The 23,973-nt window shown below is 47.0% G+C and overlaps 46 non-coding genes and 1 pseudogene across 46 annotated transcripts; all 47 read left to right on the forward strand.

Annotated features, from left to right (window-relative positions):
• The first annotated feature begins 276 nt into the window (after window positions 1-276).
• Window positions 277-394, forward strand: LOC125605433. The gene has a single exon (XR_007336920.1). It is a non-coding gene; the product is annotated as a 5S ribosomal RNA (ribosomal RNA).
• Window positions 395-767: 373 nt separating this feature from the next.
• Window positions 768-888, forward strand: LOC125605421. Its single transcript, XR_007336908.1, has one exon. It is a non-coding gene; the product is annotated as a 5S ribosomal RNA (ribosomal RNA).
• A 376-nt stretch (window positions 889-1,264) lies between these two features.
• On the forward strand, window positions 1,265-1,383 carry LOC125605331. Its single transcript, XR_007336816.1, has one exon. It is a non-coding gene; the product is annotated as a 5S ribosomal RNA (ribosomal RNA).
• Window positions 1,384-1,760: 377 nt separating this feature from the next.
• On the forward strand, window positions 1,761-1,880 carry LOC125605426. Its single transcript, XR_007336913.1, has one exon. It is a non-coding gene; the product is annotated as a 5S ribosomal RNA (ribosomal RNA).
• Window positions 1,881-2,254: 374 nt separating this feature from the next.
• LOC125605428 lies at window positions 2,255-2,376 on the forward strand. Its single transcript, XR_007336915.1, has one exon. It is a non-coding gene; the product is annotated as a 5S ribosomal RNA (ribosomal RNA).
• Window positions 2,377-2,751: 375 nt separating this feature from the next.
• On the forward strand, window positions 2,752-2,870 carry LOC125605442. The gene has a single exon (XR_007336929.1). It is a non-coding gene; the product is annotated as a 5S ribosomal RNA (ribosomal RNA).
• Window positions 2,871-3,249: 379 nt separating this feature from the next.
• On the forward strand, window positions 3,250-3,368 carry LOC125605459. The gene has a single exon (XR_007336941.1). It is a non-coding gene; the product is annotated as a 5S ribosomal RNA (ribosomal RNA).
• Window positions 3,369-3,743: 375 nt separating this feature from the next.
• Window positions 3,744-3,862, forward strand: LOC125605470. Its single transcript, XR_007336952.1, has one exon. It is a non-coding gene; the product is annotated as a 5S ribosomal RNA (ribosomal RNA).
• Window positions 3,863-4,239: 377 nt separating this feature from the next.
• Window positions 4,240-4,358, forward strand: LOC125605481. The gene has a single exon (XR_007336963.1). It is a non-coding gene; the product is annotated as a 5S ribosomal RNA (ribosomal RNA).
• Window positions 4,359-4,734: 376 nt separating this feature from the next.
• Window positions 4,735-4,853, forward strand: LOC125605337. The gene has a single exon (XR_007336823.1). It is a non-coding gene; the product is annotated as a 5S ribosomal RNA (ribosomal RNA).
• A 375-nt stretch (window positions 4,854-5,228) lies between these two features.
• Window positions 5,229-5,347, forward strand: LOC125605348. Its single transcript, XR_007336835.1, has one exon. It is a non-coding gene; the product is annotated as a 5S ribosomal RNA (ribosomal RNA).
• Window positions 5,348-5,721: 374 nt separating this feature from the next.
• On the forward strand, window positions 5,722-5,840 carry LOC125605359. Its single transcript, XR_007336846.1, has one exon. It is a non-coding gene; the product is annotated as a 5S ribosomal RNA (ribosomal RNA).
• Window positions 5,841-6,214: 374 nt separating this feature from the next.
• Window positions 6,215-6,333, forward strand: LOC125605370. The gene has a single exon (XR_007336857.1). It is a non-coding gene; the product is annotated as a 5S ribosomal RNA (ribosomal RNA).
• Window positions 6,334-6,710: 377 nt separating this feature from the next.
• Window positions 6,711-6,829, forward strand: LOC125605381. The gene has a single exon (XR_007336868.1). It is a non-coding gene; the product is annotated as a 5S ribosomal RNA (ribosomal RNA).
• Window positions 6,830-7,207: 378 nt separating this feature from the next.
• Window positions 7,208-7,326, forward strand: LOC125605392. The gene has a single exon (XR_007336879.1). It is a non-coding gene; the product is annotated as a 5S ribosomal RNA (ribosomal RNA).
• A 376-nt stretch (window positions 7,327-7,702) lies between these two features.
• Window positions 7,703-7,821, forward strand: LOC125605403. The gene has a single exon (XR_007336890.1). It is a non-coding gene; the product is annotated as a 5S ribosomal RNA (ribosomal RNA).
• A 376-nt stretch (window positions 7,822-8,197) lies between these two features.
• Window positions 8,198-8,316, forward strand: LOC125605413. Its single transcript, XR_007336900.1, has one exon. It is a non-coding gene; the product is annotated as a 5S ribosomal RNA (ribosomal RNA).
• A 375-nt stretch (window positions 8,317-8,691) lies between these two features.
• Window positions 8,692-8,810, forward strand: LOC125605414. Its single transcript, XR_007336901.1, has one exon. It is a non-coding gene; the product is annotated as a 5S ribosomal RNA (ribosomal RNA).
• A 378-nt stretch (window positions 8,811-9,188) lies between these two features.
• LOC125605425 lies at window positions 9,189-9,307 on the forward strand. The gene has a single exon (XR_007336912.1). It is a non-coding gene; the product is annotated as a 5S ribosomal RNA (ribosomal RNA).
• Window positions 9,308-9,684: 377 nt separating this feature from the next.
• On the forward strand, window positions 9,685-9,803 carry LOC125605436. The gene has a single exon (XR_007336923.1). It is a non-coding gene; the product is annotated as a 5S ribosomal RNA (ribosomal RNA).
• A 375-nt stretch (window positions 9,804-10,178) lies between these two features.
• LOC125605448 lies at window positions 10,179-10,297 on the forward strand. The gene has a single exon (XR_007336931.1). It is a non-coding gene; the product is annotated as a 5S ribosomal RNA (ribosomal RNA).
• Window positions 10,298-10,672: 375 nt separating this feature from the next.
• LOC125605450 lies at window positions 10,673-10,791 on the forward strand. The gene has a single exon (XR_007336932.1). It is a non-coding gene; the product is annotated as a 5S ribosomal RNA (ribosomal RNA).
• Window positions 10,792-11,166: 375 nt separating this feature from the next.
• LOC125605451 lies at window positions 11,167-11,285 on the forward strand. The gene has a single exon (XR_007336933.1). It is a non-coding gene; the product is annotated as a 5S ribosomal RNA (ribosomal RNA).
• Window positions 11,286-12,166: 881 nt separating this feature from the next.
• On the forward strand, window positions 12,167-12,281 carry LOC125605449 (annotated as a pseudogene).
• Window positions 12,282-12,657: 376 nt separating this feature from the next.
• Window positions 12,658-12,776, forward strand: LOC125605452. The gene has a single exon (XR_007336934.1). It is a non-coding gene; the product is annotated as a 5S ribosomal RNA (ribosomal RNA).
• Window positions 12,777-13,154: 378 nt separating this feature from the next.
• On the forward strand, window positions 13,155-13,273 carry LOC125605453. Its single transcript, XR_007336935.1, has one exon. It is a non-coding gene; the product is annotated as a 5S ribosomal RNA (ribosomal RNA).
• Window positions 13,274-13,649: 376 nt separating this feature from the next.
• On the forward strand, window positions 13,650-13,768 carry LOC125605454. The gene has a single exon (XR_007336936.1). It is a non-coding gene; the product is annotated as a 5S ribosomal RNA (ribosomal RNA).
• Window positions 13,769-14,146: 378 nt separating this feature from the next.
• On the forward strand, window positions 14,147-14,265 carry LOC125605455. Its single transcript, XR_007336937.1, has one exon. It is a non-coding gene; the product is annotated as a 5S ribosomal RNA (ribosomal RNA).
• Window positions 14,266-14,643: 378 nt separating this feature from the next.
• On the forward strand, window positions 14,644-14,762 carry LOC125605456. Its single transcript, XR_007336938.1, has one exon. It is a non-coding gene; the product is annotated as a 5S ribosomal RNA (ribosomal RNA).
• Window positions 14,763-15,140: 378 nt separating this feature from the next.
• Window positions 15,141-15,259, forward strand: LOC125605457. The gene has a single exon (XR_007336939.1). It is a non-coding gene; the product is annotated as a 5S ribosomal RNA (ribosomal RNA).
• A 378-nt stretch (window positions 15,260-15,637) lies between these two features.
• Window positions 15,638-15,756, forward strand: LOC125605458. Its single transcript, XR_007336940.1, has one exon. It is a non-coding gene; the product is annotated as a 5S ribosomal RNA (ribosomal RNA).
• A 378-nt stretch (window positions 15,757-16,134) lies between these two features.
• On the forward strand, window positions 16,135-16,253 carry LOC125605460. Its single transcript, XR_007336942.1, has one exon. It is a non-coding gene; the product is annotated as a 5S ribosomal RNA (ribosomal RNA).
• A 378-nt stretch (window positions 16,254-16,631) lies between these two features.
• On the forward strand, window positions 16,632-16,750 carry LOC125605461. The gene has a single exon (XR_007336943.1). It is a non-coding gene; the product is annotated as a 5S ribosomal RNA (ribosomal RNA).
• Window positions 16,751-17,128: 378 nt separating this feature from the next.
• Window positions 17,129-17,247, forward strand: LOC125605462. The gene has a single exon (XR_007336944.1). It is a non-coding gene; the product is annotated as a 5S ribosomal RNA (ribosomal RNA).
• A 378-nt stretch (window positions 17,248-17,625) lies between these two features.
• On the forward strand, window positions 17,626-17,744 carry LOC125605463. The gene has a single exon (XR_007336945.1). It is a non-coding gene; the product is annotated as a 5S ribosomal RNA (ribosomal RNA).
• A 378-nt stretch (window positions 17,745-18,122) lies between these two features.
• Window positions 18,123-18,241, forward strand: LOC125605464. Its single transcript, XR_007336946.1, has one exon. It is a non-coding gene; the product is annotated as a 5S ribosomal RNA (ribosomal RNA).
• Window positions 18,242-18,619: 378 nt separating this feature from the next.
• LOC125605465 lies at window positions 18,620-18,738 on the forward strand. The gene has a single exon (XR_007336947.1). It is a non-coding gene; the product is annotated as a 5S ribosomal RNA (ribosomal RNA).
• A 378-nt stretch (window positions 18,739-19,116) lies between these two features.
• Window positions 19,117-19,235, forward strand: LOC125605466. Its single transcript, XR_007336948.1, has one exon. It is a non-coding gene; the product is annotated as a 5S ribosomal RNA (ribosomal RNA).
• A 378-nt stretch (window positions 19,236-19,613) lies between these two features.
• Window positions 19,614-19,732, forward strand: LOC125605467. Its single transcript, XR_007336949.1, has one exon. It is a non-coding gene; the product is annotated as a 5S ribosomal RNA (ribosomal RNA).
• Window positions 19,733-20,110: 378 nt separating this feature from the next.
• LOC125605468 lies at window positions 20,111-20,229 on the forward strand. The gene has a single exon (XR_007336950.1). It is a non-coding gene; the product is annotated as a 5S ribosomal RNA (ribosomal RNA).
• Window positions 20,230-20,607: 378 nt separating this feature from the next.
• LOC125605469 lies at window positions 20,608-20,726 on the forward strand. The gene has a single exon (XR_007336951.1). It is a non-coding gene; the product is annotated as a 5S ribosomal RNA (ribosomal RNA).
• A 378-nt stretch (window positions 20,727-21,104) lies between these two features.
• On the forward strand, window positions 21,105-21,223 carry LOC125605471. Its single transcript, XR_007336953.1, has one exon. It is a non-coding gene; the product is annotated as a 5S ribosomal RNA (ribosomal RNA).
• Window positions 21,224-21,601: 378 nt separating this feature from the next.
• Window positions 21,602-21,720, forward strand: LOC125605472. Its single transcript, XR_007336954.1, has one exon. It is a non-coding gene; the product is annotated as a 5S ribosomal RNA (ribosomal RNA).
• Window positions 21,721-22,098: 378 nt separating this feature from the next.
• Window positions 22,099-22,217, forward strand: LOC125605473. Its single transcript, XR_007336955.1, has one exon. It is a non-coding gene; the product is annotated as a 5S ribosomal RNA (ribosomal RNA).
• Window positions 22,218-22,595: 378 nt separating this feature from the next.
• Window positions 22,596-22,714, forward strand: LOC125605474. The gene has a single exon (XR_007336956.1). It is a non-coding gene; the product is annotated as a 5S ribosomal RNA (ribosomal RNA).
• A 378-nt stretch (window positions 22,715-23,092) lies between these two features.
• LOC125605475 lies at window positions 23,093-23,211 on the forward strand. Its single transcript, XR_007336957.1, has one exon. It is a non-coding gene; the product is annotated as a 5S ribosomal RNA (ribosomal RNA).
• Window positions 23,212-23,589: 378 nt separating this feature from the next.
• Window positions 23,590-23,708, forward strand: LOC125605476. The gene has a single exon (XR_007336958.1). It is a non-coding gene; the product is annotated as a 5S ribosomal RNA (ribosomal RNA).
• The last annotated feature ends 265 nt before the right edge of the window (window positions 23,709-23,973 follow it).

Genomic DNA, 23,973 nt, shown 5'->3' on the forward strand with positions numbered 1-23,973 from the left:
TCGGAAAGCCCCAGAAACCATATGGGCGTGAATAGGGGGCGCAATTTTTCGGGCTCAAATTCAGCCGTTTTGACCCTCAAACGGGCTGCGGAAAGTTATGGCACGTAAAAAAGATCGAAAGCGGATTCTCAAGGTGTTTTTGATGCTTTCTTAACGCCGTTAACCTCGATGCACTTTTTCGCTCGAAACAAAACGGCAAGAAAATCATGTGGGCCCCACGGCCTTACACTTGGATTGGCGGGAAAAATGATATATAGACGAGAGTGATGTACTGACGGGTGCGATCATACCAGCACTAATGCACCGGATCCCATCAGAACTCCGCAGTTAAGCGTGCTGGGCGAGAGTAGTACTAGGATGGGTGACCTCCCGGGAAGTCCTCGTGTTGCACCCCTTTTATTTTTTATTTTTTTTTTAGCCTAAAACGAGTTTAAACTTGGAAACCTCATAACTTTTGAACCGTGAGGAACTACGTCGCCCATAGCACCATTTCGGAAAGCCCCAGAAACCATAATGGGCGGTGAATAGGGGCGCAATTTTTCGGGCTCAAATTCAGCCGTTTTTGACCCTCAAACGGGCTGCGGAAAGTTATGGCACGTAAAAAAGATCGAAAGCGGATTCTCAGGTGTTTTTGATGCTTTCTTAACGCCGTTAACCTCGATGCACTTTTTCGCTCGAAACAAAACGGCAAGAAAATCATGTGGCCCCACGGCCTTACACTTGGATTGGCCGGAAAGGATATATAGAAACGAGAGTGATGTACTGACGGGTGCGATCATACCAGCACTAATGCACACCGGATCCCATCAGAACTCCGCAGTTAAGCGTGCTTGGGCGAGAGTAGTACTAGGATGGGTGACCTCCCGGGAAGTCCTCGTGTTGCACCCTTTTTATTTTTTAATTTTTTTTTTAGCCTAAAACGAGTTTAAACTTGGAAACCTCATAACTTTTGAACCGTGAGGAACTACGTCGCCCATAGCACCATTTCGGAAAGCCCCAGAAACCATAATGGGCGGTGAATAGGGGCGCAATTTTTCGGGCTCAAATTCAGCCGTTTTGACCCTCAAACGGGCTGCGGAAAGTTATGGCACGTAAAAAAGATCGAAAGCGGATTCTCAAGGTGTTTTTGATGCTTTCTTAACGCCGTTAACCTCGATGCACTTTTTCGCTCGAAACAAAACGGCAAAAATCATGTGGGCCCCACGGCCTTACACTTGGATTGCCGGGAAAAGATATATAGAAACGAGAGTGATGTACTACTGACGGGTGCGATCATACCAGCACTAATGCACCGGATCCCATCAGAACTCCGCAGTTAAGCGTGCTTGGGCGAGAGTAGTACTAGGATGGGTGACCTCCCGGGAAGTCCTCGTGTTGCACCCCTTTTTATTTTTTAATTTTTTTTTTAGCCTAAAACGAGTTTAAACTTGGAAACCTCATAACTTTTGAACCGTGAGGAACTACGTCGCCCATAGCACCATTTCGGAAAGCCCCAGAAACCATAATGGGCGGTGAATAGGGGCGCAATTTTCGGGCTCAAATTCAGCCGTTTTGACCCTCAAACGGGCTGCGGAAAGTTATGGCACGTAAAAAAGATCGAAAGCGGATTCTCAAGGTGTTTTTGATGCTTTCTTAACGCCGTTAACCTCGATGCACTTTTTCGCTCGAAACAAAACGGCAAGAAAATCATGTGGGCCCCACGGCCTTACACTTGGATTGGCCGGGAAAATGATATATAGAAACGAGAGTGATGTACTGACGGGTGCGATCATACCAGCACTAATGCACCGGATCCCATCAGAACTCCGCAGTTAAAGCGTGCTTGGGCGAGAGTAGTACTAGGATGGGTGACCTCCCGGGAAGTCCTCGTGTTGCACCCCTTTTTATTTTTAATTTTTTTTAGCCTAAAACGAGTTTAAACTTGGAAACCTCATAACTTTTGAACCGTGAGGAACTACGTCGCCCATAGCACCATTTCGGAAAGCCCAGAAACCATAATGGCGGTGAATAGGGGCGCAATTTTTCGGGCTCAAATTCAGCCGTTTTGACCCTCAAACGGGCTGCGGAAAGTTATGGCACGTAAAAAAGATCGAAAGCGGATTCTCAAGGGTTGTTTTGATGCTTTCTTAACGCCGTTAACCTCGATGCACTTTTTCGCTCGAAACAAAACGGCAAGAAAATCATGTGGGCCCCACGGCCTTACACTTGGATTGGCCGGGAAAAGGATATATAGAAACGAGAGTGATGTACTGACGGGTGCGATCATACCAGCACTAATGCACCGGATCCCATCAGAACTCCGCAGTTAAGCGTGCTTGGGCGAGAGTAGTAGTACTAGGATGGGTGACCTCCCGGGAAGTCCTCGTGTTGCACCCCTTTTTATTTTTTAATTTTTTTTTAGCCTAAAACGAGTTTAAACTTGGAAACCTCATAACTTTTGAACCGTGAGGAACTACGTCGCCCATAGCACCATTTCGGAAAGCCCAGAAACCATAATGGGCGGTGAATAGGGGGCGCAATTTTTCGGGCTCAAATTCAGCCGTTTTGACCCTCAAACGGGCTGCGGAAAGTTATGGCACGTAAAAAAGATCGAAAGCGGATTCTCAAGGTGTTTTTGATGCTTTCTTAACGCCGTTAACCTCGATGCACTTTTTCGCTCGAAACAAAACGGCAAGAAAATCATGTGGGCCCCACGGCCTTACACTTGGATTGGCCGGAAAAGATATATAGAAACGAGAGTGATGTACTGACGGGTGCGATCATACCAGCACTAATGCACCGGATCCCATCAGAACTCCGCAGTTAAGCGTGCTTGGGCGAGAGTAGTACTAGGATGGGTGACCTCCCGGGAAGTCCTCGTGTTGCACCCCTTTTTATTTTTTAATTTTTTTTTTTACCTTAAAACGAGTCTAAACTTGGAAACCTCATAACTTTTGAACCGTGAGGAACTACGTCGCCCATAGCACCATTTCGGAAAGCCCCAGAAACCATAATGGGCGGTGAATAGGGGGCGCAATTTTTCGGGCTCAAATTCAGCCGTTTTGACCCTCAAACGGGCTGCGGAAAGTTATGGCACGTAAAAAAGATCGAAAGCGGATTCTCAAGGTGTTTTTGATGCTTTCTTAACGCCGTTAACCTCGATGCACTTTTTCGCTCGAAACAAAACGGCAAGAAAATCATGTGGCCCCACGGCCTTACACTTGGATTGGCCGGGAAAAGGATATATAGAAACGAGAGTGATGTACTGACGGGTGCGATCATACCAGCACTAATGCACCGGATCCCATCAGAACTCCGCAGTTAAGCGTGCTTGGGCGAGAGTAGTACTAGGATGGGTGACCTCCCGGGAAGTCCTCGTGTTGCACCCCTTTTTATTTTTTAATTTTTTTTTTAGCCTAAAACGAGTTTAAACTTGGAAACCTCATAACTTTTGAACCGTGAGGAACTACGTCGCCCATAGCACCATTTCGGAAAGCCCAGAAACCATAATGGGCGGTGAATAGGGGGCGCAATTTTTCGGGCTCAAATTCAGCCGTTTTGACCCTCAAACGGGCTGCGGAAAGTTATGGCACGTAAAAAGATCGAAAGCGGATTCTCAAGTGTTTTTGATGCTTTCTTAACGCCGTTAACCTCGATGCACTTTTTCGCTCGAAACAAAACGGCAAGAAAATCATGTGGGCCCCACGGCCTTACACTTGGATTGGCCGGGAAAAGATATATAGAAACGAGAGTGATGTACTGACGGGTGCGATCATACCAGCACTAATGCACCGGATCCCATCAGAACTCCGCAGTTAAGCGTGCTTGGGCGAGAGTAGTACTAGGATGGGTGACCTCCCGGGAAGTCCTCGTGTTGCACCCCTTTTTATTTTTTAATTTTTTTTTAGCCTAAAACGAGTTTAAACTTGGAAACCTCATAACTTTTGAACCGTGAGGAACTACGTCGCCCATAGCACCATTTCGGAAAGCCCCAGAAACCATAATGGGCGGTGAATAGGGGGCGCAATTTTTCGGGCTCAAATTCAGCCGTTTTGACCCTCAAACGGGCTGCGGAAAGTTATGGCACGTAAAAAAGATCGAAAGCGGATTCTCAGGTGTTTTTGATGCTTTCTTAACGCCGTTAACCTCGATGCACTTTTTCGCTCGAAACAAAACGGCAAGAAAATCATGTGGGCCCCACGGCCTTACACTTGGATTGGCCGGGAAAAGGATATATAGAAACGAGAGTGATGTACTGACGGGTGCGATCATACCAGCACTAATGCACCGGATCCCATCAGAACTCCGCAGTTAAGCGTGCTTGGGCGAGAGTAGTACTAGGATGGGTGACCTCCCGGGAAGTCCTCGTGTTGCACCCCTTTTTATTTTTTAATTTTTTTTAGCCTAAAACGAGTTTAAACTTGGAAACCTCATAACTTTTGAACCGTGAGGAACTACGTCGCCCATAGCACCATTTCGGAAAGCCCCAGAAACCATAATGGGCGGTGAATAGGGGGCGCAATTTTTCGGGCTCAAATTCAGCCGTTTTGACCCTCAAACGGGCTGCGGAAAGTTATGGCACGTAAAAAGATCGAAAGCGGATTCTCAAGGTGTTTTTGATGCTTTCTTAACGCCGTTAACCTCGATGCACTTTTTCGCTCGAAACAAAACGGCAAGAAAATCATGTGGGCCCCACGGCCTTACACTTGGATTGGCCGGGAAAATGATATATAGAAACGAGAGTGATGTACTGACGGGTGCGATCATACCAGCACTAATGCACCGGATCCCATCAGAACTCCGCAGTTAAGCGTGCTTGGGCGAGAGTAGTACTAGGATGGGTGACCTCCCGGGAAGTCCTCGTGTTGCACCCCTTTTTATTTTTTAATTTTTTTTTAGCCTAAAACGAGTTTAAACTTGGAAACCTCATAACTTTTGAACCGTGAGGAACTACGTCGCCCATAGCACCATTTCGGAAAGCCCAGAAACCATAATGGGCGGTGAATAGGGGGCGCAATTTTTCGGGCTCAAATTCAGCCGTTTTGACCCTCAAACGGGCTGCGGAAAGTTATGGCACGTAAAAAAGATCGAAAGCGGATTCTCAAGGGTGTTTTGATGCTTTCTTAACGCCGTTAACCTCGATGCACTTTTCGCTCGAAACAAAACGGCAAGAAAATCATGTGGGCCCCACGGCCTTACACTTGGATTGGCCGGAAAAGGATATATAGAAACGAGAGTGATGTACTGACGGGTGCGATCATACCAGCACTAATGCACCGGATCCCATCAGAACTCCGCAGTTAAGCGTGCTTGGGCGAGAGTAGTACTAGGATGGGTGACCTCCCGGGAAGTCCTCGTGTTGCACCCCTTTTATTTTTTAATTTTTTTTTAGCCTAAAACGAGTTTAAACTTGGAAACCTCATAACTTTTGAACCGTGAGGAACTACGTCGCCCATAGCACCATTTCGGAAAGCCCCAGAAACCATAATGGGCGGTGAATAGGGGCGCAATTTTTCGGGCTCAAATTCAGCCGTTTTGACCCTCAAACGGGCTGCGGAAAGTTATGGCACGTAAAAAAGATCGAAAGCGGATTCTCAAGGTGTTTTTGATGCTTTCTTAACGCCGTTAACCTCGATGCACTTTTCGCTCGAAACAAAACGGCAAGAAAATCATGTGGGCCCCACGGCCTTACACTTGGATTGGCCGGGAAAGGATATATAGAAACGAGAGTGATGTACTGACGGGTGCGATCATACCAGCACTAATGCACCGGATCCCATCAGAACTCCGCAGTTAAGCGTGCTTGGGCGAGAGTAGTACTAGGATGGGTGACCTCCCGGGAAGTCCTCGTGTTGCACCCCTTTTTATTTTTTAATTTTTTTTTAGCCTAAAACGAGTTTAAACTTGGAAACTCATAACTTTTGAACCGTGAGGAACTACGTCGCCCATAGCACCATTTCGGAAAGCCCCAGAAACCATAATGGGCGGTGAATAGGGGCGCAATTTTTCGGGCTCAAATTCAGCCGTTTTGACCCTCAAACGGGCTGCGGAAAGTTATGGCACGTAAAAAAGATCGAAAGCGGATTCTCAAGGTGTTTTTGATGCTTTCTTAACGCCGTTAACCTCGATGCACTTTTTCGCTCGAAACAAAACGGCAAGAAAATCATGTGGGCCCCACGGCCTTACACTTGGATTGGCCGGAAATGATATATAGAAACGAGAGTGATGTACTGACGGGTGCGATCATACCAGCACTAATGCACCGGATCCCATCAGAACTCCGCAGTTAAGCGTGCTTGGGCGAGAGTAGTACTAGGATGGGTGACCTCCCGGGAAGTCCTCGTGTTGCACCCCTTTTTATTTTTTAATTTTTTTTTAGCCTAAAACGAGTTTAAACTTGGAAACCTCATAACTTTTGAACCGTGAGGAACTACGTCGCCCATAGCACCATTTCGGAAAGCCCCAGAAACCATAATGGGCGGTGAATAGGGGTGCAATTTTTCGGGCTCAAATTCAGCCGTTTTGACCCTCAAACGGGCTGCGGAAAGTTATGGCACGTAAAAAAGATCGAAAGCGGATTCTCAAGGTGTTTTTGATGCTTTCTTAACGCCGTTAACCTCGATGCACTTTTTCGCTCGAAACAAAACGGCAAGAAAATCATGTGGGCCCCACGGCCTTACACTTGGATTGGCCGGGAAAAGGATATATAGAAACGAGAGTGATGTACTGACGGGTGCGATCATACCAGCACTAATGCACCGGATCCCATCAGAACTCCGCAGTTAAGCGTGCTTGGGCGAGAGTAGTACTAGGATGGGTGACCTCCCGGGAAGTCCTCGTGTTGCACCCCTTTTTATTTTTTAATTTTTTTTTAGCCTAAAACGAGTTTAAACTTGGAAACCTCATAACTTTTGAACCGTGAGGAACTACGTCGCCCATAGCACCATTTCGGAAAGCCCCAGAAACCATAATGGGCGGTGAATAGGGGGGCGCAATTTTTCGGGCTCAAATTCAGCCGTTTTGACCCTCAAACGGGCTGCGGAAAGTTATGGCACGTAAAAAAGATCGAAAGCGGATTCTCAAGGTGTTTTTGATGCTTTCTTAACGCCGTTAACCTCGATGCACTTTTCGCTCGAAACAAAACGGCAAGAAAATCATGTGGGCCCCACGGCCTTACACTTGGATTGGCCGGGAAAAGGATATATAGAAACGAGAGTGATGTACTGACGGGTGCGATCATACCAGCACTAATGCACCGGATCCCATCAGAACTCCGCAGTTAAGCGTGCTTGGGCGAGAGTAGTACTAGGATGGGTGACCTCCCGGGAAGTCCTCGTGTTGCACCCCTTTTTATTTTTTTAATTTTTTTTTAGCCTAAAACGAGTTTAAACTTGGAAACCTCATAACTTTTGAACCGTGAGGAACTACGTCGCCCATAGCACCATTTCGGAAAGCCCCAGAAACCATAATGGGCGGTGAATAGGGGGCGCAATTTTTCGGGCTCAAATTCAGCCGTTTTGACCCTCAAACGGGCTGCGGAAAGTTATGGCACGTAAAAAAGATCGAAAGCGGATTCTCAGGTTTTTTGATGCTTTCTTAACGCCGTTAACCTCGATGCACTTTTTCGCTCGAAACAAAACGGCAAGAAAATCATGTGGGCCCCACGGCCTTACACTTGGATTGGCCGGGAAAAGATATATAGAAACGAGAGTGATGTACTGACGGGTGCGATCATACCAGCACTAATGCACCGGATCCCATCAGAACTCCGCAGTTAAGCGTGCTTGGGCGAGAGTAGTACTAGGATGGGTGACCTCCCGGGAAGTCCTCGTGTTGCACCCCTTTTTATTTTTTAATTTTTTTTTAGCCTAAAACGAGTTTAAACTTGGAAACCTCATAACTTTTGAACCGTGAGGAACTACGTCGCCCATAGCACCATTTCGGAAAGCCCCAGAAACCATAATGGGCGGTGAATAGGGGGCGCAATTTTTCGGGCTCAAATTCAGCCGTTTTGACCCTCAAACGGGCTGCGGAAAGTTATGGCACGTAAAAAAGATCGAAAGCGGATTCTCAAGTGTTTTTGATGCTTTCTTAACGCCGTTAACCTCGATGCACTTTTTCGCTCGAAACAAAACGGCAAGAAAATCATGTGGGCCCCACGGCCTTACACTTGGATTGGCCGGAAAAGGATATATAGAAACGAGAGTGATGTACTGACGGGTGCGATCATACCAGCACTAATGCACCGGATCCCATCAGAACTCCGCAGTTAAGCGTGCTTGGGCGAGAGTAGTACTAGGATGGGTGACCTCCCGGGAAGTCCTCGTGTTGCACCCTTTTTATTTTTTAATTTTTTTTTAGCCTAAAACGAGTTAAACTTGGAAACCTCATAACTTTTGAACCGTGAGGAACTACGTCGCCCATAGCACCATTTCGGAAAGCCCAGAAACCATAATGGGCGGTGAATAGGGGGCGCAATTTTTCGGGCTCAAATTCAGCCGTTTTGACCCTCAAACGGGCTGCGGAAAGTTATGGCACGTAAAAAAGATCGAAAGCGGATTCTCAAGGTGTTTTTGATGCTTTCTTAACGCCGTTAACCTCGATGCACTTTTTCGCTCGAAACAAAACGGCAAGAAAATCATGTGGGCCCCACGGCCTTACACTTGGATTGGCCGGGAAAAGGATATATAGAAACGAGAGTGATGTACTGACGGGTGCGATCATACCAGCACTAATGCACCGGATCCCATCAGAACTCCGCAGTTAAGCGTGCTTGGGCGAGAGTAGTACTAGGATGGGTGACCTCCCGGGAAGTCCTCGTGTTGCACCCCTTTTTATTTTTTTATTTTTTTTTAGCCTAAAACGAGTTTAAACTTGGAAACCTCATAACTTTTGAACCGTGAGGAACTACGTCGCCCATAGCACCATTTCGGAAAGCCCCAGAAACCATAATGGGCGGTGAATAGGGGGCGCAATTTTTCGGGCTCAAATTCAGCCGTTTTGACCCTCAAACGGGCTGCGGAAAGTTATGGCACGTAAAAAAGATCGAAAGCGGATTCTCAAGGTGTTTTTGATGCTTTCTTAACGCCGTTAACCTCGATGCACTTTTTCGCTCGAAACAAAACGGCAAGAAAATCATGTGGGCCCCACGGCCTTACACTTGGATTGGCCGGGAAAAGGATATATAGAAACGAGAGTGATGTACTGACGGGTGCGATCATACCAGCACTAATGCACCGGATCCCATCAGAACTCCGCAGTTAAGCGTGCTTGGGCGAGAGTAGTACTAGGATGGGTGACCTCCCGGGAAGTCCTCGTGTTGCACCCCTTTTTATTTTTTAATTTTTTTTTAGCCTAAAACGAGTTTAAACTTGGAAACCTCATAACTTTTGAACCGTGAGGAACTACGTCGCCCATAGCACCATTTCGGAAAGCCCCAGAAACCATAATGGGCGGTGAATAGGGGGCGCAATTTTTCGGGCTCAAATTCAGCCGTTTTGACCCTCAAACGGGCTGCGGAAGTTATGGCACGTAAAAAAGATCGAAAGCGGATTCTCAAGGTGTTTTTGATGCTTTCTTAACGCCGTTAACCTCGATGCACTTTTTCGCTCGAAACAAAACGGCAAGAAAATCATGTGGGCCCCACGGCCTTACACTTGGATTGGCCGGGAAAAGGATATATAGAAACGAGAGTGATGTACTGACGGGTGCGATCATACCAGCACTAATGCACCGGATCCCATCAGAACTCCGCAGTTAAGCGTGCTTGGGCGAGAGTAGTACTAGGATGGGTGACCTCCCGGGAAGTCCTCGTGTTGCACCCCTTTTTATTTTTAATTTTTTTTTAGCCTAAAACGAGTTAAACTTGGAAACCTCATAACTTTTGAACCGTGAGGAACTACGTCGCCCATAGCACCATTTCGGAAAGCCCCAGAAACCATAATGGGCGGTGAATAGGGGGCGCAATTTTTCGGGCTCAAATTCAGCCGTTTTGACCCTCAAACGGGCTGCGGAAAGTTATGGCACGTAAAAAAGATCGAAAGCGGATTCTCAAGGTGTTTTTGATGCTTTCTTAACGCCGTTAACCTCGATGCACTTTTTCGCTCGAAACAAAACGGCAAGAAAATCATGTGGGCCCCACGGCCTTACACTTGGATTGGCCGGAAAAGGATATATAGAAACGAGAGTGATGTACTGACGGGTGCGATCATACCAGCACTAATGCACCGGATCCCATCAGAACTCCGCAGTTAAGCGTGCTTGGGCGAGAGTAGTACTAGGATGGGTGACCTCCCGGGAAGTCCTCGTGTTGCACCCCTTTTTATTTTTTAATTTTTTTTAGCCTAAAACGAGTTTAAACTTGGAAACCTCATAACTTTTGAACCGTGAGGAACTACGTCGCCCATAGCACCATTTCGGAAAGCCCCAGAACCATAATGGGCGTGAATAGGGGCGCAATTTTTCGGGCTCAAATTCAGCCGCCGTTTGACCCTCAAACGGGCTGCGGAAAGTTATGGCACGTAAAAAGATCGAAAGCGGATTCTCAAGGTGTTTTTGATGCTTTCTTAACGCCGTTAACCTCGATGCACTTTTTCGCTCGAAACAAAACGGCAAGAAAATCATGTGGGCCCCACGGCCTTACACTTGGATTGGCCGGGAAAAGGATATATAGAAACGAGAGTGATGTACTGACGGGTGCGATCATACCAGCACTAATGCACCGGATCCCATCAGAACTCCGCAGTTAAGCGTGCTTGGGCGAGAGTAGTACTAGGATGGGTGACCTCCCGGGAAGTCCTCGTGTTGCACCCCTTTTTTTTTTTTATTTTTTTTTAGCCTAAAACGAGTTTAAACTTGGAACCTCATAACTTTTGAACCGTGAGGAACTACGTCGCCCATAGCACCATTTCGGAAAGCCCCAGAAACCATAATGGGCGGTGAATAGGGGGCGCAATTTTTCGGGCTCAAATTCAGCCGTTTTGACCCTCAAACGGGCTGCGGAAAGTTATGGCACGTAAAAAGATCGAAAGCGGATTCTCAAGGTGTTTTTGATGCTTTCTTAACGCCGTTAACCTCGATGCACTTTTTCGCTCGAAACAAAACGGCAAGAAAATCATGTGGGCCCCACGGCCTTACACTTGGATTGGCCGGGAAAAGGATATATAGAAACGAGAGTGATGTACTGACGGGTGCGATCATACCAGCACTAATGCACCGGATCCCATCAGAACTCCGCAGTTAAGCGTGCTTGGGCGAGAGTAGTACTAGGATGGGTGACCTCCCGGGAAGTCCTCGTGTTGCACCCCTTTTTATTTTTTTTATTTTTTTTTAGCCTAAAACGAGTTTAAACTTGGAAACCTCATAACTTTTGAACCGTGAGGAACTACGTCGCCCATAGCACCATTTCGGAAAGCCCCAGAAACCATAATGGGCGGTGAATAGGGGGCGCAATTTTTCGGGCTCAAATTCAGCCGTTTTGACCCTCAAACGGGCTGCGGAAAGTTATGGCACGTAAAAAAGATCGAAAGCGGATTCTCAAGGTGTTTTTGATGCTTTCTTAACGCCGTTAACCTCGATGCACTTTTTCGCTCGAAACAAAACGGCAAGAAAATCATGTGGGCCCCACGGCCTTACACTTGGATTGGCCGGAAAAGATATATAGAAACGAGAGTGATGTACTGACGGGTGCGATCATACCAGCACTAATGCCCGGATCCTCAGGCCTCCGCATTTAACCCCGCAGTTGAGCCGTGCGAGAGTAGAGTAGTACCGGATGGGTGACCTCCCGGGAAGTTTACCCTATTGTTTGTTTAATTACCCGTTTAACCTTAAACGATTTTAACCTTGAAACGAGTAACTTAAAATGAAATTAATAACTGCTTGAACCGTGAGGAAAGCCGTCGAAACCATAAGCACCATTAGGAAGCCCGAATTTTGTTGGGGGCGCATGTTTAGGGGACAATTTTTGGGCTCAAAAATCAAATTTTGACCCTAAAACGGCTGAAAGTTCGGAAAAAAGATCGAGAATGTTTTGATTTTTAGGTCTTTTTTTGATCGAACCCGAACACCTCGACCCGAAACAACGATCGAACGAAAATCAACGAAGGGCCACACAAGACCCTACGGGCCCGGCACGACCTTAACGATGAACCGAAAAGAAATATAGGAAACGAGAGTGATGACTGACGGGTGCGATCATCCACCAATGCCCGGATCCGGATCAGAACTCCGCAGTTAAGCGTGCTTGGGCGAGAGTAGTACTAGGATGGGTGACCTCCCGGGAAGTCCTCGTGTTGCACCCCTTTTTATTTTTTATTTTTTTTTAGCCTAAAACGAGTTTAAACTTGGAAACCTCATAACTTTTGAACCGTGAGGAACTACGTCGCCCATAGCACCATTTCGGAAAGCCCCAGAAACCATAATGGGCGGTGAATAGGGGCGCAATTTTTCGGGCTCAAATTCAGCCGTTTTGACCCTCAAACGGGCTGCGGAAAGTTATGGCACGTAAAAAAGATCGAAAGCGGATTCTCAAGGTGTTTTTGATGCTTTCTTAACGCCGTTAACCTCGATGCACTTTTTCGCTCGAAACAAAACGGCAAGAAAATCATGTGGGCCCCACGGCCTTACACTTGGATTGGCCGGGAAAAGGATATATAGAAACGAGAGTGATGTACTGACGGGTGCGATCATACCAGCACTAATGCACCGGATCCCATCAGAACTCCGCAGTTAAGCGTGCTTGGGCGAGAGTAGTACTAGGATGGGTGACCTCCCGGGAAGTCCTCGTGTTGCACCCCTTTTTATTTTTTAATTTTTTTTTAGCCTAAAACGAGTTTAAACTTGGAAACCTCATAACTTTTGAACCGTGAGGAACTACGTCGCCCATAGCACCATTTCGGAAAGCCCCAGAAACCATAATGGGCGGTGAATAGGGGGCGCAATTTTTCGGGCTCAAATTCAGCCGTTTTGACCCTCAAACGGGCTGCGGAAAGTTATGGCACGTAAAAAAGATCGAAAGCGGATTCTCAAGGTGTTTTTGATGCTTTCTTAACGCCGTTAACCTCGATGCACTTTTTCGCTCGAAACAAAACGGCAAGAAAATCATGTGGGCCCCACGGCCTTACACTTGGATTGGCCGGGAAAAGGATATATAGAAACGAGAGTGATGTACTGACGGGTGCGATCATACCAGCACTAATGCACCGGATCCCATCAGAACTCCGCAGTTAAGCGTGCTTGGGCGAGAGTAGTACTAGGATGGGTGACCTCCCGGGAAGTCCTCGTGTTGCACCCCTTTTTATTTTAATTTTTTTTTAGCCTAAAACGAGTTTAAACTTGGAAACCTCATAACTTTTGAACCGTGAGGAACTACGTCGCCCATAGCACCATTTCGGAAAGCCCCAGAAACCATAATGGGCGGTGAATAGGGGGCGCAATTTTTCGGGCTCAAATTCAGCCGTTTTGACCCTCAAACGGGCTGCGGAAAGTTATGGCACGTAAAAAAGATCGAAAGCGGATTCTCAAGGTGTTTTTGATGCTTTCTTAACGCCGTTAACCTCGATGCACTTTTTCGCTCGAAACAAAACGGCAAGAAAATCATGTGGGCCCCACGGCCTTACACTTGGATTGGCCGGGAAAAGGATATATAGAAACGAGAGTGATGTACTGACGGGTGCGATCATACCAGCACTAATGCACCGGATCCCATCAGAACTCCGCAGTTAAGCGTGCTTGGGCGAGAGTAGTACTAGGATGGGTGACCTCCCGGGAAGTCCTCGTGTTGCACCCCTTTTTATTTTTTAATTTTTTTTTAGCCTAAAACGAGTTTAAACTTGGAAACCTCATAACTTTTGAACCGTGAGGAACTACGTCGCCCATAGCACCATTTCGGAAAGCCCCAGAAACCATAATGGGCGGTGAATAGGGGGCGCAATTTTTCGGGCTCAAATTCAGCCGTTTTGACCCTCAAACGGGCTGCGGAAAGTTATGGCACGTAAAAAAGATCGAAAGCGGATTCTCAAGGTGTTTTTGATGCTTTCTTAACGCCGTTAACCTCGATGCACTTTTTCGCTCGAAACAAAACGGCAAGAAAATCATGTGGGCCCCACGGCCTTACACTTGGATTGGCCGGGAAAAGGATATATAGAAACGAGAGTGATGTACTGACGGGTGCGATCATACCAGCACTAATGCACCGGATCCCATCAGAACTCCGCAGTTAAGCGTGCTTGGGCGAGAGTAGTACTAGGATGGGTGACCTCCCGGGAAGTCCTCGTGTTGCACCCCTTTTTATTTTTTAATTTTTTTTTAGCCTAAAACGAGTTTAAACTTGGAAACCTCATAACTTTTGAACCGTGAGGAACTACGTCGCCCATAGCACCATTTCGGAAAGCCCCAGAAACCATAATGGGCGGTGAATAGGGGGCGCAATTTTTCGGGCTCAAATTCAGCCGTTTTGACCCTCAAACGGGCTGCGGAAAGTTATGGCACGTAAAAAAGATCGAAAGCGGATTCTCAAGGTGTTTTTGATGCTTTCTTAACGCCGTTAACCTCGATGCACTTTTTCGCTCGAAACAAAACGGCAAGAAAATCATGTGGGCCCCACGGCCTTACACTTGGATTGGCCGGGAAAAGGATATATAGAAACGAGAGTGATGTACTGACGGGTGCGATCATACCAGCACTAATGCACCGGATCCCATCAGAACTCCGCAGTTAAGCGTGCTTGGGCGAGAGTAGTACTAGGATGGGTGACCTCCCGGGAAGTCCTCGTGTTGCACCCCTTTTTATTTTTTAATTTTTTTTTAGCCTAAAACGAGTTTAAACTTGGAAACCTCATAACTTTTGAACCGTGAGGAACTACGTCGCCCATAGCACCATTTCGGAAAGCCCCAGAAACCATAATGGGCGGTGAATAGGGGGCGCAATTTTTCGGGCTCAAATTCAGCCGTTTTGACCCTCAAACGGGCTGCGGAAAGTTATGGCACGTAAAAAAGATCGAAAGCGGATTCTCAAGGTGTTTTTGATGCTTTCTTAACGCCGTTAACCTCGATGCACTTTTTCGCTCGAAACAAAACGGCAAGAAAATCATGTGGGCCCCACGGCCTTACACTTGGATTGGCCGGGAAAAGGATATATAGAAACGAGAGTGATGTACTGACGGGTGCGATCATACCAGCACTAATGCACCGGATCCCATCAGAACTCCGCAGTTAAGCGTGCTTGGGCGAGAGTAGTACTAGGATGGGTGACCTCCCGGGAAGTCCTCGTGTTGCACCCCTTTTTATTTTTTAATTTTTTTTTAGCCTAAAACGAGTTTAAACTTGGAAACCTCATAACTTTTGAACCGTGAGGAACTACGTCGCCCATAGCACCATTTCGGAAAGCCCCAGAAACCATAATGGGCGGTGAATAGGGGGCGCAATTTTTCGGGCTCAAATTCAGCCGTTTTGACCCTCAAACGGGCTGCGGAAAGTTATGGCACGTAAAAAAGATCGAAAGCGGATTCTCAAGGTGTTTTTGATGCTTTCTTAACGCCGTTAACCTCGATGCACTTTTTCGCTCGAAACAAAACGGCAAGAAAATCATGTGGGCCCCACGGCCTTACACTTGGATTGGCCGGGAAAAGGATATATAGAAACGAGAGTGATGTACTGACGGGTGCGATCATACCAGCACTAATGCACCGGATCCCATCAGAACTCCGCAGTTAAGCGTGCTTGGGCGAGAGTAGTACTAGGATGGGTGACCTCCCGGGAAGTCCTCGTGTTGCACCCCTTTTTATTTTTTAATTTTTTTTTAGCCTAAAACGAGTTTAAACTTGGAAACCTCATAACTTTTGAACCGTGAGGAACTACGTCGCCCATAGCACCATTTCGGAAAGCCCCAGAAACCATAATGGGCGGTGAATAGGGGGCGCAATTTTTCGGGCTCAAATTCAGCCGTTTTGACCCTCAAACGGGCTGCGGAAAGTTATGGCACGTAAAAAAGATCGAAAGCGGATTCTCAAGGTGTTTTTGATGCTTTCTTAACGCCGTTAACCTCGATGCACTTTTTCGCTCGAAACAAAACGGCAAGAAAATCATGTGGGCCCCACGGCCTTACACTTGGATTGGCCGGGAAAAGGATATATAGAAACGAGAGTGATGTACTGACGGGTGCGATCATACCAGCACTAATGCACCGGATCCCATCAGAACTCCGCAGTTAAGCGTGCTTGGGCGAGAGTAGTACTAGGATGGGTGACCTCCCGGGAAGTCCTCGTGTTGCACCCCTTTTTATTTTTTAATTTTTTTTTAGCCTAAAACGAGTTTAAACTTGGAAACCTCATAACTTTTGAACCGTGAGGAACTACGTCGCCCATAGCACCATTTCGGAAAGCCCCAGAAACCATAATGGGCGGTGAATAGGGGGCGCAATTTTTCGGGCTCAAATTCAGCCGTTTTGACCCTCAAACGGGCTGCGGAAAGTTATGGCACGTAAAAAAGATCGAAAGCGGATTCTCAAGGTGTTTTTGATGCTTTCTTAACGCCGTTAACCTCGATGCACTTTTTCGCTCGAAACAAAACGGCAAGAAAATCATGTGGGCCCCACGGCCTTACACTTGGATTGGCCGGGAAAAGGATATATAGAAACGAGAGTGATGTACTGACGGGTGCGATCATACCAGCACTAATGCACCGGATCCCATCAGAACTCCGCAGTTAAGCGTGCTTGGGCGAGAGTAGTACTAGGATGGGTGACCTCCCGGGAAGTCCTCGTGTTGCACCCCTTTTTATTTTTTAATTTTTTTTTAGCCTAAAACGAGTTTAAACTTGGAAACCTCATAACTTTTGAACCGTGAGGAACTACGTCGCCCATAGCACCATTTCGGAAAGCCCCAGAAACCATAATGGGCGGTGAATAGGGGGCGCAATTTTTCGGGCTCAAATTCAGCCGTTTTGACCCTCAAACGGGCTGCGGAAAGTTATGGCACGTAAAAAAGATCGAAAGCGGATTCTCAAGGTGTTTTTGATGCTTTCTTAACGCCGTTAACCTCGATGCACTTTTTCGCTCGAAACAAAACGGCAAGAAAATCATGTGGGCCCCACGGCCTTACACTTGGATTGGCCGGGAAAAGGATATATAGAAACGAGAGTGATGTACTGACGGGTGCGATCATACCAGCACTAATGCACCGGATCCCATCAGAACTCCGCAGTTAAGCGTGCTTGGGCGAGAGTAGTACTAGGATGGGTGACCTCCCGGGAAGTCCTCGTGTTGCACCCCTTTTTATTTTTTAATTTTTTTTTAGCCTAAAACGAGTTTAAACTTGGAAACCTCATAACTTTTGAACCGTGAGGAACTACGTCGCCCATAGCACCATTTCGGAAAGCCCCAGAAACCATAATGGGCGGTGAATAGGGGGCGCAATTTTTCGGGCTCAAATTCAGCCGTTTTGACCCTCAAACGGGCTGCGGAAAGTTATGGCACGTAAAAAAGATCGAAAGCGGATTCTCAAGGTGTTTTTGATGCTTTCTTAACGCCGTTAACCTCGATGCACTTTTTCGCTCGAAACAAAACGGCAAGAAAATCATGTGGGCCCCACGGCCTTACACTTGGATTGGCCGGGAAAAGGATATATAGAAACGAGAGTGATGTACTGACGGGTGCGATCATACCAGCACTAATGCACCGGATCCCATCAGAACTCCGCAGTTAAGCGTGCTTGGGCGAGAGTAGTACTAGGATGGGTGACCTCCCGGGAAGTCCTCGTGTTGCACCCCTTTTTATTTTTTAATTTTTTTTTAGCCTAAAACGAGTTTAAACTTGGAAACCTCATAACTTTTGAACCGTGAGGAACTACGTCGCCCATAGCACCATTTCGGAAAGCCCCAGAAACCATAATGGGCGGTGAATAGGGGGCGCAATTTTTCGGGCTCAAATTCAGCCGTTTTGACCCTCAAACGGGCTGCGGAAAGTTATGGCACGTAAAAAAGATCGAAAGCGGATTCTCAAGGTGTTTTTGATGCTTTCTTAACGCCGTTAACCTCGATGCACTTTTTCGCTCGAAACAAAACGGCAAGAAAATCATGTGGGCCCCACGGCCTTACACTTGGATTGGCCGGGAAAAGGATATATAGAAACGAGAGTGATGTACTGACGGGTGCGATCATACCAGCACTAATGCACCGGATCCCATCAGAACTCCGCAGTTAAGCGTGCTTGGGCGAGAGTAGTACTAGGATGGGTGACCTCCCGGGAAGTCCTCGTGTTGCACCCCTTTTTATTTTTTAATTTTTTTTTAGCCTAAAACGAGTTTAAACTTGGAAACCTCATAACTTTTGAACCGTGAGGAACTACGTCGCCCATAGCACCATTTCGGAAAGCCCCAGAAACCATAATGGGCGGTGAATAGGGGGCGCAATTTTTCGGGCTCAAATTCAGCCGTTTTGACCCTCAAACGGGCTGCGGAAAGTTATGGCACGTAAAAAAGATCGAAAGCGGATTCTCAAGGTGTTTTTGATGCTTTCTTAACGCCGTTAACCTCGATGCACTTTTTCGCTCGAAACAAAACGGCAAGAAAATCATGTGGGCCCCACGGCCTTACACTTGGATTGGCCGGGAAAAGGATATATAGAAACGAGAGTGATGTACTGACGGGTGCGATCATACCAGCACTAATGCACCGGATCCCATCAGAACTCCGCAGTTAAGCGTGCTTGGGCGAGAGTAGTACTAGGATGGGTGACCTCCCGGGAAGTCCTCGTGTTGCACCCCTTTTTATTTTTTAATTTTTTTTTAGCCTAAAACGAGTTTAAACTTGGAAACCTCATAACTTTTGAACCGTGAGGAACTACGTCGCCCATAGCACCATTTCGGAAAGCCCCAGAAACCATAATGGGCGGTGAATAGGGGGCGCAATTTTTCGGGCTCAAATTCAGCCGTTTTGACCCTCAAACGGGCTGCGGAAAGTTATGGCACGTAAAAAAGATCGAAAGCGGATTCTCAAGGTGTTTTTGATGCTTTCTTAACGCCGTTAACCTCGATGCACTTTTTCGCTCGAAACAAAACGGCAAGAAAATCATGTGGGCCCCACGGCCTTACACTTGGATTGGCCGGGAAAAGGATATATAGAAACGAGAGTGATGTACTGACGGGTGCGATCATACCAGCACTAATGCACCGGATCCCATCAGAACTCCGCAGTTAAGCGTGCTTGGGCGAGAGTAGTACTAGGATGGGTGACCTCCCGGGAAGTCCTCGTGTTGCACCCCTTTTTATTTTTTAATTTTTTTTTAGCCTAAAACGAGTTTAAACTTGGAAACCTCATAACTTTTGAACCGTGAGGAACTACGTCGCCCATAGCACCATTTCGGAAAGCCCCAGAAACCATAATGGGCGGTGAATAGGGGGCGCAATTTTTCGGGCTCAAATTCAGCCGTTTTGACCCTCAAACGGGCTGCGGAAAGTTATGGCACGTAAAAAAGATCGAAAGCGGATTCTCAAGGTGTTTTTGATGCTTTCTTAACGCCGTTAACCTCGATGCACTTTTTCGCTCGAAACAAAACGGCAAGAAAATCATGTGGGCCCCACGGCCTTACACTTGGATTGGCCGGGAAAAGGATATATAGAAACGAGAGTGATGTACTGACGGGTGCGATCATACCAGCACTAATGCACCGGATCCCATCAGAACTCCGCAGTTAAGCGTGCTTGGGCGAGAGTAGTACTAGGATGGGTGACCTCCCGGGAAGTCCTCGTGTTGCACCCCTTTTTATTTTTTAATTTTTTTTTAGCCTAAAACGAGTTTAAACTTGGAAACCTCATAACTTTTGAACCGTGAGGAACTACGTCGCCCATAGCACCATTTCGGAAAGCCCCAGAAACCATAATGGGCGGTGAATAGGGGGCGCAATTTTTCGGGCTCAAATTCAGCCGTTTTGACCCTCAAACGGGCTGCGGAAAGTTATGGCACGTAAAAAAGATCGAAAGCGGATTCTCAAGGTGTTTTTGATGCTTTCTTAACGCCGTTAACCTCGATGCACTTTTTCGCTCGAAACAAAACGGCAAGAAAATCATGTGGGCCCCACGGCCTTACACTTGGATTGGCCGGGAAAAGGATATATAGAAACGAGAGTGATGTACTGACGGGTGCGATCATACCAGCACTAATGCACCGGATCCCATCAGAACTCCGCAGTTAAGCGTGCTTGGGCGAGAGTAGTACTAGGATGGGTGACCTCCCGGGAAGTCCTCGTGTTGCACCCCTTTTTATTTTTTAATTTTTTTTTAGCCTAAAACGAGTTTAAACTTGGAAACCTCATAACTTTTGAACCGTGAGGAACTACGTCGCCCATAGCACCATTTCGGAAAGCCCCAGAAACCATAATGGGCGGTGAATAGGGGGCGCAATTTTTCGGGCTCAAATTCAGCCGTTTTGACCCTCAAACGGGCTGCGGAAAGTTATGGCACGTAAAAAAGATCGAAAGCGGATTCTCAAGGTGTTTTTGATGCTTTCTTAACGCCGTTAACCTCGATGCACTTTTTCGCTCGAAACAAAACGGCAAGAAAATCATGTGGGCCCCACGGCCTTACACTTGGATTGGCCGGGAAAAGGATATATAGAAACGAGAGTGATGTACTGACGGGTGCGATCATACCAGCACTAATGCACCGGATCCCATCAGAACTCCGCAGTTAAGCGTGCTTGGGCGAGAGTAGTACTAGGATGGGTGACCTCCCGGGAAGTCCTCGTGTTGCACCCCTTTTTATTTTTTAATTTTTTTTTAGCCTAAAACGAGTTTAAACTTGGAAACCTCATAACTTTTGAACCGTGAGGAACTACGTCGCCCATAGCACCATTTCGGAAAGCCCCAGAAACCATAATGGGCGGTGAATAGGGGGCGCAATTTTTCGGGCTCAAATTCAGCCGTTTTGACCCTCAAACGGGCTGCGGAAAGTTATGGCACGTAAAAAAGATCGAAAGCGGATTCTCAAGGTGTTTTTGATGCTTTCTTAACGCCGTTAACCTCGATGCACTTTTTCGCTCGAAACAAAACGGCAAGAAAATCATGTGGGCCCCACGGCCTTACACTTGGATTGGCCGGGAAAAGGATATATAGAAACGAGAGTGATGTACTGACGGGTGCGATCATACCAGCACTAATGCACCGGATCCCATCAGAACTCCGCAGTTAAGCGTGCTTGGGCGAGAGTAGTACTAGGATGGGTGACCTCCCGGGAAGTCCTCGTGTTGCACCCCTTTTTATTTTTTAATTTTTTTTTAGCCTAAAACGAGTTTAAACTTGGAAACCTCATAACTTTTGAACCGTGAGGAACTACGTCGCCCATAGCACCATTTCGGAAAGCCCCAGAAACCATAATGGGCGGTGAATAGGGGGCGCAATTTTTCGGGCTCAAATTCAGCCGTTTTGACCCTCAAACGGGCTGCGGAAAGTTATGGCACGTAAAAAAGATCGAAAGCGGATTCTCAAGGTGTTTTTGATGCTTTCTTAACGCCGTTAACCTCGATGCACTTTTTCGCTCGAAACAAAACGGCAAGAAAATCATGTGGGCCCCACGGCCTTACACTTGGATTGGCCGGGAAAAGGATATATAGAAACGAGAGTGATGTACTGACGGGTGCGATCATACCAGCACTAATGCACCGGATCCCATCAGAACTCCGCAGTTAAGCGTGCTTGGGCGAGAGTAGTACTAGGATGGGTGACCTCCCGGGAAGTCCTCGTGTTGCACCCCTTTTTATTTTTTAATTTTTTTTTAGCCTAAAACGAGTTTAAACTTGGAAACCTCATAACTTTTGAACCGTGAGGAACTACGTCGCCCATAGCACCATTTCGGAAAGCCCCAGAAACCATAATGGGCGGTGAATAGGGGGCGCAATTTTTCGGGCTCAAATTCAGCCGTTTTGACCCTCAAACGGGCTGCGGAAAGTTATGGCACGTAAAAAAGATCGAAAGCGGATTCTCAAGGTGTTTTTGATGCTTTCTTAACGCCGTTAACCTCGATGCACTTTTTCGCTCGAAACAAAACGGCAAGAAAATCATGTGGGCCCCACGGCCTTACACTTGGATTGGCCGGGAAAAGGATATATAGAAACGAGAGTGATGTACTGACGGGTGCGATCATACCAGCACTAATGCACCGGATCCCATCAGAACTCCGCAGTTAAGCGTGCTTGGGCGAGAGTAGTACTAGGATGGGTGACCTCCCGGGAAGTCCTCGTGTTGCACCCCTTTTTATTTTTTAATTTTTTTTTAGCCTAAAACGAGTTTAAACTTGGAAACCTCATAACTTTTGAACCGTGAGGAACTACGTCGCCCATAGCACCATTTCGGAAAGCCCCAGAAACCATAATGGGCGGTGAATAGGGGGCGCAATTTTTCGGGCTCAAATTCAGCCGTTTTGACCCTCAAACGGGCTGCGGAAAGTTATGGCACGTAAAAAAGATCGAAAGCGGATTCTCAAGGTGTTTTTGATGCTTTCTTAACGCCGTTAACCTCGATGCACTTTTTCGCTCGAAACAAAACGGCAAGAAAATCATGTGGGCCCCACGGCCTTACACTTGGATTGGCCGGGAAAAGGATATATAGAAACGAGAGTGATGTACTGACGGGTGCGATCATACCAGCACTAATGCACCGGATCCCATCAGAACTCCGCAGTTAAGCGTGCTTGGGCGAGAGTAGTACTAGGATGGGTGACCTCCCGGGAAGTCCTCGTGTTGCACCCCTTTTTATTTTTTAATTTTTTTTTAGCCTAAAACGAGTTTAAACTTGGAAACCTCATAACTTTTGAACCGTGAGGAACTACGTCGCCCATAGCACCATTTCGGAAAGCCCCAGAAACCATAATGGGCGGTGAATAGGGGGCGCAATTTTTCGGGCTCAAATTCAGCCGTTTTGACCCTCAAACGGGCTGCGGAAAGTTATGGCACGTAAAAAAGATCGAAAGCGGATTCTCAAGGTGTTTTTGATGCTTTCTTAACGCCGTTAACCTCGATGCACTTTTTCGCTCGAAACAAAACGGCAAGAAAATCATGTGGGCCCCACGGCCTTACACTTGGATTGGCCGGGAAAAGGATATATAGAAACGAGAGTGATGTACTGACGGGTGCGATCATACCAGCACTAATGCACCGGATCCCATCAGAACTCCGCAGTTAAGCGTGCTTGGGCGAGAGTAGTACTAGGATGGGTGACCTCCCGGGAAGTCCTCGTGTTGCACCCCTTTTTATTTTTTAATTTTTTTTTAGCCTAAAACGAGTTTAAACTTGGAAACCTCATAACTTTTGAACCGTGAGGAACTACGTCGCCCATAGCACCATTTCGGAAAGCCCCAGAAACCATAATGGGCGGTGAATAGGGGGCGCAATTTTTCGGGCTCAAATTCAGCCGTTTTGACCCTCAAACGGGCTGCGGAAAGTTATGGCACGTAAAAAAGATCGAAAGCGGATTCTCAAGGTGTTTTTGATGCTTTCTTAACGCCGTTAACCTCGATGCACTTTTTCGCTCGAAACAAAACGGCAAGAAAATCATGTGGGCCCCACGGCCTTACACTTGGATTGGCCGGGAAAAGGATATATAGAAACGAGAGTGATGTACTGACGGGTGCGATCATACCAGCACTAATGCACCGGATCCCATCAGAACTCCGCAGTTAAGCGTGCTTGGGCGAGAGTAGTACTAGGATGGGTGACCTCCCGGGAAGTCCTCGTGTTGCACCCCTTTTTATTTTTTAATTTTTTTTAGCCTAAAACGAGTTTAAACTTGGAAACCTCATAACTTTTGAACCGTGAGGAACTACGTCGCCCATAGCACCATTTCGGAAAGCCCCAGAAACCATAATGGGCGGTGAATAGGGGGCGCAATTTTTCGGGCTCAAATTCAGCCGTTTTGACCCTCAAACGGGCTGCGGAAAGTTATGGCACGTAAAAAAGATCGAAAGCGGATTCTCAAGGTGTTTTTGATGCTTTCTTAACGCCGTTAACCT

Source organism: Brassica napus, unplaced genomic scaffold (genome assembly GCF_020379485.1).
Source record: "Brassica napus cultivar Da-Ae unplaced genomic scaffold, Da-Ae ScsIHWf_750;HRSCAF=1086, whole genome shotgun sequence".
NCBI classification, from domain to species: Eukaryota; Viridiplantae; Streptophyta; class Magnoliopsida; order Brassicales; family Brassicaceae; genus Brassica; species Brassica napus.